A 9,941-nucleotide genomic window follows, 5' to 3' on the forward strand; every position below is an offset into this window, starting at 1 on the left:
GTTTTAATTTTTTAGGAAAACTTCACATCATTGAGCTTACTGTGATGCAGACACCATAGGATCTGATTCACCCCTCATAACAGTCTAAAGTGATGCACATGTACTGCCTGTGCCATTATTCCATTCACAGGCGAGGAAGCTAAGGCTTAGAGAATTCAAGAAACACAAAGTCGTACAGCTTACAGATCAGGATTCAAACTCAGGCACCTATCACTAATATCAATCATCATCATCATCACCATCTTTTTATTCTTCATTATCATCTTCAGTATCACAAAGCATTGTGATTATATGTCAGGCACTTTCCTAAGCCCTTTACAAGTATTATAATAATTTAATCCTCATAAAAACTCCAGTGAGGTAAGAGTAATTATTATTCCCATTGTATAGATGAGGAAATCAAGGCACATAGCAGTGAGGGAAGTTATCCAAGGTCATCAGCTAGGAAAAAGCTTAGCTAAAACTGGAACCCAGGGCATTTTTAAGTATTTCATTTAATGAAAATAAAATTCAATTTAGTTCTCTGAAATCTATAAAGAGAATCTTTTTTCCTTGTTTCTTATTTTGTCTTCCAGCTTTATCGAGATCTAACTGATATATAACATTGTGCAAAGCTGAAGTATACAATGTGATGATTTGAGACACATACGTAATGCAAAATGATTACCAGAATAAAGTTATAAAGGCCCTGGCTGGTGTGGCTCAGTGGATTGGGCACTGGCCTGTGAACCAAAGTGTTCCTGGTTCAATTCCCAGTCAGGGCACATGCCTGGGTTGTGGACCAGGTCCCCAGCTGGGGGCATGTGAGAGGCAACCACACATTGATGTTTTTCTCCTTCTCTTTCTCTCTCCCTTCCCCTTCCTCTAAAAATTAATAAATAACATCTTTTTAAAAAGATTATAAGGTTAGTTTACATGTCATCACCTCACATAATTATGCTTTCTGTGTGTGTGTGTGGGTTAGAACCACTCTCTTAGCAACTTTCTAGTGTATAATACATACTGTTACTTATAGTCACCATGCTGTCCATTAGGTCCTCAGAACCTGTTCATCTTAGAACTGAAAGTGTGTACCCTTTGGCCAACATCTTCCCATTTCCCCAGGTCCCCCAGCCCCTGGCAAATGCCGCTCTATTTTCTGTTTCTATGAGTTGCACTTCTTTAAGATTCTACTGACAAGTGCAATCATATAGTATTTATCTTTTTCTGTGTTGCTGAAGCCATGATGGAAACATGTCGAGGCAAAAAAATCAACAGCAACCCATGCTGAGAGACTGAAGAAGGCTTCCCAGCTGGTTCCGCAGGGAAGAGGCTGCTGATGAAAGTAGTGAGTGCAATATTTGTGCGTAATGGAAAACTCAAAGCAGATTTCACAATACAGGAGGATAGAGGTGGAACTAGTTATTCTTCTTTTTCTAGAAAGACAGAGGGGGAAAAAAGCAGCAGCTAAGGCCGATGGCCAGTAAGAGGCAGTGAGGCGGGGACAGGGACAGATTATGGGCACACTCTGTTGGGTTTGGTTTCGCAGGGGTGGGAGCCAAGTGCATGATTTATGCAGTAAAGGAGGGGTGTGAGGGGAAAGTTGGCTCAGAAAACACAAGCAACTTCTCCTCTAAATATACAAATGTCTATACTGAATGGAAACTGTGTGGTCGCTGCAGGAATAAATACAACACGTTCTCCAGCTTCAAGGATCTCACAGTCTTTAGCACGGAGGGGCCTGTGTGCCTCTCCCGTGAAACTTTGAGAAGGTAGTAGAGAGAGCCTGGGTTAGTGATGAGCAATCTTTTCTATGTGAGGTCCAATTCAGGGAAGACATGTGTATGTGGTCCCCAGTTTTCAATTATGTTTAACCATTCTTTGTATCACTGAAGGGCTCCATTTTTAGGCTAAAATTCCACAAACAACATCACGTCTGGCATCTGCTGCAGAATAAGGTGACAAGATCCAGGCTTTGAGGACATGTTGAGTGAGATGACACCACATGGGGTTGGTGAAGGGGTTAGGCATGGAGGCGGGGAAGAGATTTGGCATCAAAATGCCATTACAGACCAGAACCGTTACAAAAATTCTGGCTCTTCAAAAAGTTCTACATCTGGTGATAACTGGAGGAGCGGGACTGCGGTTTTAGTGGGAGCCCAGGTCCACTGTGGAGTAAAGTGACCATTTGCAGGGCAGGAATGAAGGGGTTGCTGATGCAAAAAGGTAATTCCATCCTCCCCTACCTCCTCTCAGCCCTAAAACAGTTAAAAGAAAATAAAAGTATTTGAGCCCCACCCAGCCCCTCTTCTGAATGAACTCTGCAGTCCATTAAGTTGCTGTAGGGATTTCTGGAAGAATTGAAGGTCAATCCTCCCCCAATTCTGGTCCTGAAAGGTAACTATTGTCCCTTGGTGCCTCATTCATATGCAAATATTCTGAAGCCCAGCAATCGAAGAAGCCCTGGAAAGTCAACAAGCTGAAGAGAGGCACTGAAGATGCTCACTCCCATCCCAGCTTTGAAAGGGCCTACAAGCTCACAGAATCCTGGAGCTCTTGGGAGATTCAGAAGTGTCTCCAGCCACATGGAATTCTGGAGGTTCCCTGCCACCCACCACCCAGACCTCTGCTCTCAGGGTCCTTTGTCCTTCCTGGGGCAGTCTGAGCCTTCTTAAAGTGGCCTGGCCCCAACAAAGGAAGAACCATTTCACTTATTTCAGTACAACCCATATAAGAAGCCCGAATATTGGGTTGGCCCAAAAGTTTGTGTGTGTTTTTTTTCTAAGATGGCTCTAGTAGTGCTTGGTTGTCTTTAACTTCATTTGAAACAATTTTGTTGGATTGTATTGTGACAGCTGTCATATGAGCCTGCATTTTTTAAAACCACTTATCAAATTAGGTGAATTTTTGTGTAATCATTTTAATATTGAAGATGGAAGAAAATACACAACATTTTTTGGCATATTATTTCAAGAAAGGTAAAAATGTACTTGAAAAGCAACAAAAGCATTCATGCAGTGTAGGGAGAAGATGCTATGGCTGATGGTATGTGTCAAAAGTGCTTTGCGAAGTTTCGTGCTGGAGATTTCTCCCTGAATGATGCTCCACAGTCTGGTAGACCAGTTGAAATTGATAACAATCAAATTGAAACATTAATTGAGATTGTTACAGAACAAACAAGGGGGGCCTGGGACGATATACTATTATTGAAAAAAAAAAGCCCCCAGGTCCATTATGTCCACCGCCAGAGGAAAGATGTCTCTCAATGCTAGAGATTTGTGAAAAGGAAAGGAAATGTTTATTTAATGCTATACAAACTTAAAGTAGTGACCTAATGTCTTTATCAAAAATCCTAAAGCCCCTGAAAACACCCACAAACGGACACAATCCTTCCTTCCCTCCCCCTTTGCCAGTCCAGAGTACCGTATCCCAGGAAAGGATATAGAAGTCCATGGCTCAGGCAGTCCTCTGGTTATTCCCAGTCAGTACTCCATCTCGACTGGGAGACCTCCCTGGGTTCCCGACACCCTCAGCTGAGTCGCCGGGATCTCTGCTAAAACCAGGTGGTGGCTCCCCCTTCTAAAGCTGCGGGGGTCCCCACTCTGGCAAAGGCACGTGGTCCTCTCTCCCAGGGCCATGGGAGTCCCCACTTTGCCAAAGCCGTGTGGTTCTCTCTCTCAGGGCTGCAGGAGTCTCCACTCTGTCAAGGCAGCGTGGTTCTCTCTCCCTCAATGGCTGCTGCATCTCGGTTTAAATCCACGAGCCAGTCTTCCTCTGCAGCCCCATTTCCGACTCCTCCCACACTGGGCTTCATATGCCAGAACTCATATCCTTCCAGCTTTACTGGACTGCCATTATGAGTCTGGGCAGGTGTGGCCCCATGTCCTGGAGCCAATCTTCTCCAAGCTCCCATGCAGGCACTGTAACTCGGGGGACCTGCTCCCCAGTTACATCTTGGTGGGGTAGCTACTTCCATTCCCTTGGCTCTGAGCAGGGCCACAGCTATTTAACATATCTAAGTGACCAGCCAAAGGCTATAGATACATTAAATAACCACACCAGAGGTTAGCTGCAAGGCTGTTGCTATGCAAAACAGCTCTCAATGGCCCTGCTCCATTTGTCCCTTCCCCCAACCCACACCTGGGGAGTGGGGGTGAAGACATCTTAAAATCTCCTGGACACCTTAAGTTCTGGACCCCATTTCAAATGCTTATTTGGGATCCCCCCTCTTGGCTGCACCCTGTAACAATATGAGTCAACATTACACCATGTGGGTGATAGCCAACATACTCAAAATATCCAAATCAATAAAGTTATTGGTAAACATAATAATGTGTGTCTTTTATTTTATAGAAAAAACTGAATGGACTTTTTAGCCAACCCAATGCTTACTGGCCTTCAACAGTTTTCTGACACCTTAATAATTAAGTCTCATGCACCTCAGCAAGATGGTTTAAAAACTTTTTTGTTTTCTTGAGACTTGCCTGCCTACAGTTCAGACCTCAGTCTGGGTAAGCTCACCTACTAAGCTCACCTCCATCTCCAAAAACCTGCTTGCCAATACGCAAAACCCCTGCCAAGCCTTGGCCCTTCCAAGAAGCATGTCTGAAATTTCACATCCTCCAGAAGACACGCCTAGCCCTCATGAATAACTTCTTTCTCTGCACTTCTATGGTTAAACTTGTAAAACATTCTCGCTCACAGCCTCATTCAGAAAATATTTATGAAGGCTTACCGCACGCCAGGAGATTCTGTAAGGTGCACTAACAATTTCAGGATGGATGAAGTGGGCAGTCTTGTTCCCAAGGAGATCACAGTTCAGTCAGGGAAGAGGACATGTGAACACATTACTATATGGTAGATGCTATGTTTAGGGTGTTCCCCAAATACCATGGAAAATCAACCCAGACTTGGGGGTCCTGGAAAGGCTCTCTGGAAGATGCATGGGGAGAGGTACTTCAGGCAGGTGTGTATACAGGCAAAGGCCTGGAGAGGGTTCTGGCCTAGGTAAGGAGCGCCAGGGAGTCATTGGGGCTGGGGGGCAAGTTGGGCAGAGCCAGGGGAAGGTGGGATGAAGCTGGAGTGGAGGGCAGGCACCAGAGCAGGAACGACCTTTTGAGCCATGCTAAGGGGTTTGTCCTCGATCTCTCAAGCAGATGGGCCATTGAAGAAAATTATTCTGTAATGTGGTGAATGCACCGGTTGGGGCGAGGGGATTGGAAGAATGAAGGTGCCTCAACCAGGATCTGACATACGTAAGAAGTGGATGAGGAAGTCTTTCATGAGGAGGCAGCTAGAGGTCACCTGGGCTGTGAGGTTACCCAGGTGGCAGATGACTGAGGCAGAAGCTAAACAGGTGACTGTCTTCAGAGTATTTATGTCTTCATTTTTGTGTGTCCGGTCTCTCTCCTTCATTAGAATGGGCACTGTGCGATGGAATTTCTGTCTTGTTTACTGCTTGGGATAAGCCCAGGGCTTATAATAGTGCTCAGATCCCAAGAGGCACTCAGTAAATATGTGAATGAAGGAATGAAAGCAGCTGGCACACGATGTGATAGGTGATGATTTGGCAGGGAGGGGATGGGGGTGGCGAGGGGGTAGAGGGAGGCAGAATTTGCCTGTAATCTTTAATGCCGTGACCCCTGAAATGAAGCACCCTAGGGTTTGGTGAGTGGATTAGTTCCCTATTGCTGTAGTGACAAATTACCACAAAATTAGTAGCTTAAAAGAACTCAGATGTGTTCTCTTGTACTCCTGGAGGTCAGAAGTCCAAAATCAGTTTTCCTGAGCTAAAGGCAAGGTGTCTGCAGGGCTGGGTCTTTCTGGGGACAGAGGAGAGAATCCGTTTTCTTGCCTTTTCCAACTTCTTGAGGCCGCCTGCATTCCTTGACTCCTGACTCCTTTCTCGAAATCACTCCAACCCCTGCTTCCTTCCTCAGGTCTCCTCTTGGCTCTTCTGTGCTCAGATCCCCCTCGGGTTCTCACTTAGGGCACCTGTGACTACATTTAGTGCCCAGCTGGATAATCCAGGATAATCTCTGCCTTTCAAAATTTTCTACTTACATTGAATGTCGACAGTAATTGGAAAAAGATGTTTTTTTAATTTTAATTTTCTTCTTAATCACACCTGCAAAGTCCATTTTGCCATATATGGTGACATTCACGGGTTTGGGACCTTAGGACATGGGTATCTTTGGGGCCCATTAGCCAGTGTACCACAGTGACCAGCATATGAGGTGGTTACTGAGTATCTAAGTCAGCCTGTTTGATGTTAATAGGACTGAACATCTTCACCTAAGAAGCAGGGAAGCACAGTGTTTAGGAGCTCAATCTGGATCCAGACTGCCCATATTCAAAGTTCTGCTACTCACTAGCTCTGTGACCTTGGGTAAGTTACTTAACCTTTCTGTGCCTCCATTTTCCTCATCTTTATAATGGGGATAATAATAACTGCACCTTACGGTTGCTGGGATGCATTAATGTATAAACAGCCTGTAATAGACTAGTGGCAGTTGCACAGTAAGCCTCAGGAAGTGTTAACCATTTGGGATTGCTCACAGAGAAAAGCTGGGGATGCCCTAATCTCACCTCTCCATGTGACCTTGTGTCAGCCCTGAAGAAGCAAACTACACTGGGAATCCAAAGTCTCCCTCATGGCGGTCTAGGCCTCATGCCTTCCCTGCCAACCTGACCTCCCCGTCTAGAGCAAAATCTGCTCCTCCCCCAGATCCCGCCCTAACTCCACGCAGTTAGAGGCCCCTCCTCATCCTCTTCCTGGACCAGAAAATCCACTCTCAGTTTCAGAGCACCCCTTGTCCCAGGAGATAATAGGACAAAATAACCTAGTAACCTCTTTACTCAGGGATTGACATGGAGCAAAAGTCACTGTGGATCTGTGCCCTTTGTTTAAGAACAAGGACACTAGCCAGTGGCATCATTGTAGTGCAGTGCAGGTCCAGATCGGTTAGGACATATGACCACTGGCACTGGGAAGTCCCTTCCTCCATCCCACCCCCACGGTGGTACTTGATATTAGCAAACCAGGGCCCAGGGCCCTTCCCAGTGGGAAGTGAAACCCTGAGGCCCCAGCCTGTCTCGGCACAGCCACAGCGGTGTGATGGTAGGATTCTCAGGTGTACATTGTGCAGGGGAGAGAATGACTTGGGGGTGGTGAGGCAGGACTACTGAAAACTCTCCTATTGTGCCCTGACCGGTGTGGCTCAGTGGGCTGGGCATTGTCCTGCAAACTGAACCATTGCTGGTCTGATTCCTGGTCAGGGCACATGTCTGGGTTGCTGATGTGCAAAAGGCAATTGAGTGATAGATTTTTCTCCTCTTTTCTTCCTCCCGCCTTCCCCTCTCTATAAAGATAAATAAATACATTTTTAAAAACACCCTCTCCCATTAAACCTGCGTCTTCAGTATCAACATCTTCCAGTTTTAGATCATCTTTCTACAAGTTCCCTAAGAACAAAGAAGAAAAGGAACCCCCTTTTTCATATTTCCTCTTCTCAGTTTTTAGTAAGAGTTTTTTTTAATCCTGGATAATTGCTTTATACTTCTATGGGCCTTAGTTTCCTCATGTATAAAATAGCTGTTTTAAAAAGTGAACACTAATAGAGCACTTACTGTTTGCCAGGTGTTGACCTAAGCACCTCCCACATTTGAGTCCATATAATCCTCACAATGACCCTAAAATATAGGAACTGTTATTATGTCCATTTTACAGATGGGAAAATTGAGGACCAGAGACAAAGGTTCCCTGCAGGAGCAGTCTGGCTCGGAAGCTGCCATTGGCACCTCTGCTGCAGGACACTCAGGGCAGCCACTGTGAAGAATTCTTTCTCAACCACACTTACTGATTTAGGTCATTAAATCCCAGGCCATTCCTGGATAGGCTGAGCCCTGGTCATGTGCTCGCATGGGCCCACATTCATCAGGAATTGAGGACAGGCCTTTCTTGGCTTGTTTCAACACCCATGATAGGGGCTGAGCCATACCTTCAACCAAAGTACAAACAATGGGTGGCTTGCCCCTGTGTTCGTTATTACTGCCGTGTGACAAATTACCCCAAATCACAGCGACTTAAAACAATAAATGTTATCTTACAGTTCCTGTGGGTTAGGAGTCTGGATACAGTTTGGCTGGGTCCTTTGGATCAGGGTCTCTCAGGAGGAAGCAATCAGTCATCGGTCAGGAGTACAGTCACCTCAAGGCTCAGCTCGGAGGTGGATCCTCATTTGAATGAGGACGTGGATCCAAATTCACTCATGGGGCTGTTGTCAGGCCTCGGGCCTTTGCTGGCTGTTAGCCAGAGTCATCATTCCCTTGCCACATAGGCCTCTGCAGGGGGCTACTTACAGCACGGCAGCTGGCTTCGCCCATTGTGGGGGAGGAAGGGAGGAAGAGAGAGAAAAAAGACAGAGAAGAAGAGGAGGAGGAGAAGAAGAAGGTCAAACGCCTTCTCAGTGCAATACTTAAAAAAAGAGTAGAAAAAAGCAGAAAGAAGAAGTTAAGGTAGGAGCCAAAGGCAACCCAAAGGACTGGTGAAATGGCTTAATCATCAATGCTTTTCTTTGTTTTTCCATATGTTAGGCAGACAGAGTCCATGTGGAAACAAATTATAACTTAAAACTGAAGGAAAAATACCATAGTCAAAGTTCAGGAATCCACCATGTAGCAAGAAATGAACAAATTCTCAATATGAAAAACATGCAGGTGTAATTTTAAAATGGATGAAACTGAGGAAGTCTAAGAGTTGCCACGAAATACATGATCATCGGACCAGATGGAAATCGTCAGTGATGTTCTGCAGGTAGAGAAAGGAGAGCTAACCCCTGGAAAAGATGAGTCAGAGTCGGAAGCCCCAGAGGTTGCAGCGCGCGTTTCAATGGAGAAACATTGTACCCTTCTGTTTGAGAGTTAAGGCTCACAATTAAAGATGTTTGGGGGAGCTATGTGCGTGTATGGATTACTTTCCATGTATCCTGAGAGCTGTGCATTCATAGCTTTCAAACCCTTTTGACCTGGACAATGAGTAAGAAATGCATTTTACATAGCAACTAATGTGTACACACTCAGACATGCAAGTACAAGTTTTATGAAAACAGTCCTTATCCTTATTACGTGCTGTGCACTCAGACTCTTAGATTCTATTGTATGCAATTTCAAAGTTCTGGTCAGGATCCACTACATAGATTTCATGAACCATACAGTTTAAAAAATACCGCTCTGGTGACATTACAGCAGGAAAAGTTCCAATGGAGCTGAACAGTCAAGGTGTGTGACTTCCCCAAGGACCAGACCATGCAGTTCCAGGAGACTTGCAGCTGTTTAACCGAACAGGGGGTGGCAAAATTCTGTACAGCCAGTGTGAGGACATCATGAGGGCCTGGACCGGTACCCCACCAATGCTGAGGTGTCCAAAGTCCTGGGGAACCCCAAGAGTGATGGAATGAATGTGAAGGTATTAGACTTTGAGTACTTCCTGCCCATGCTGCAGACTGTGACCAAGAGCAAGGACCAGGGCACCTATGAGGACTGTGTCGAAGGCCTTAGAGTGTTTGACAAGGAAGGGAATGGCATTGCCAGCATGTTCTGGCCACACTGGGTGAGGAGACGACAGAGGGAGAAGTAAAGATGCTGGTGGGTGGCAGGGCACGAGGACAGCAATGGTTGGATCAAGGATGGAGAGCCCACCTGCATGGTGCTGAGTGTCTGAACACATTCCCAGTGTGACCAGGGTCCTGTGCCCTCCCCTGTGAGAGACTAAGTCTGAGACCCCCAAGGCTTCCTGGGTGCTCCTCCTGTCACAGGACTTTCCCCAGCTTGTCTCTCTTGGATGATGTCTGCCATAAGCATTCACCAAATGAACTTGCCCTCTGTGCCCGAAAACACACGGGCGCACGCGTGCGTGTACACACACACACACACACCTGCTCTGTAACACTTTCACCCTGCTC

The 9,941-nt window shown here is 45.8% G+C and overlaps 1 pseudogene; it reads left to right on the plus strand.

Moving 5' to 3' along the window:
• Positions 1-8,767: 8,767 nt before the first annotated feature.
• LOC114491844 lies at positions 8,768-9,710 on the plus strand (annotated as a pseudogene).
• Positions 9,711-9,941: the final 231 nt, after the last annotated feature.

The sequence above is a fragment of the Phyllostomus discolor genome, chromosome 1, assembly GCF_004126475.2.
Source record: "Phyllostomus discolor isolate MPI-MPIP mPhyDis1 chromosome 1, mPhyDis1.pri.v3, whole genome shotgun sequence".
Taxonomy (NCBI): Eukaryota; Metazoa; Chordata; class Mammalia; order Chiroptera; family Phyllostomidae; genus Phyllostomus; species Phyllostomus discolor.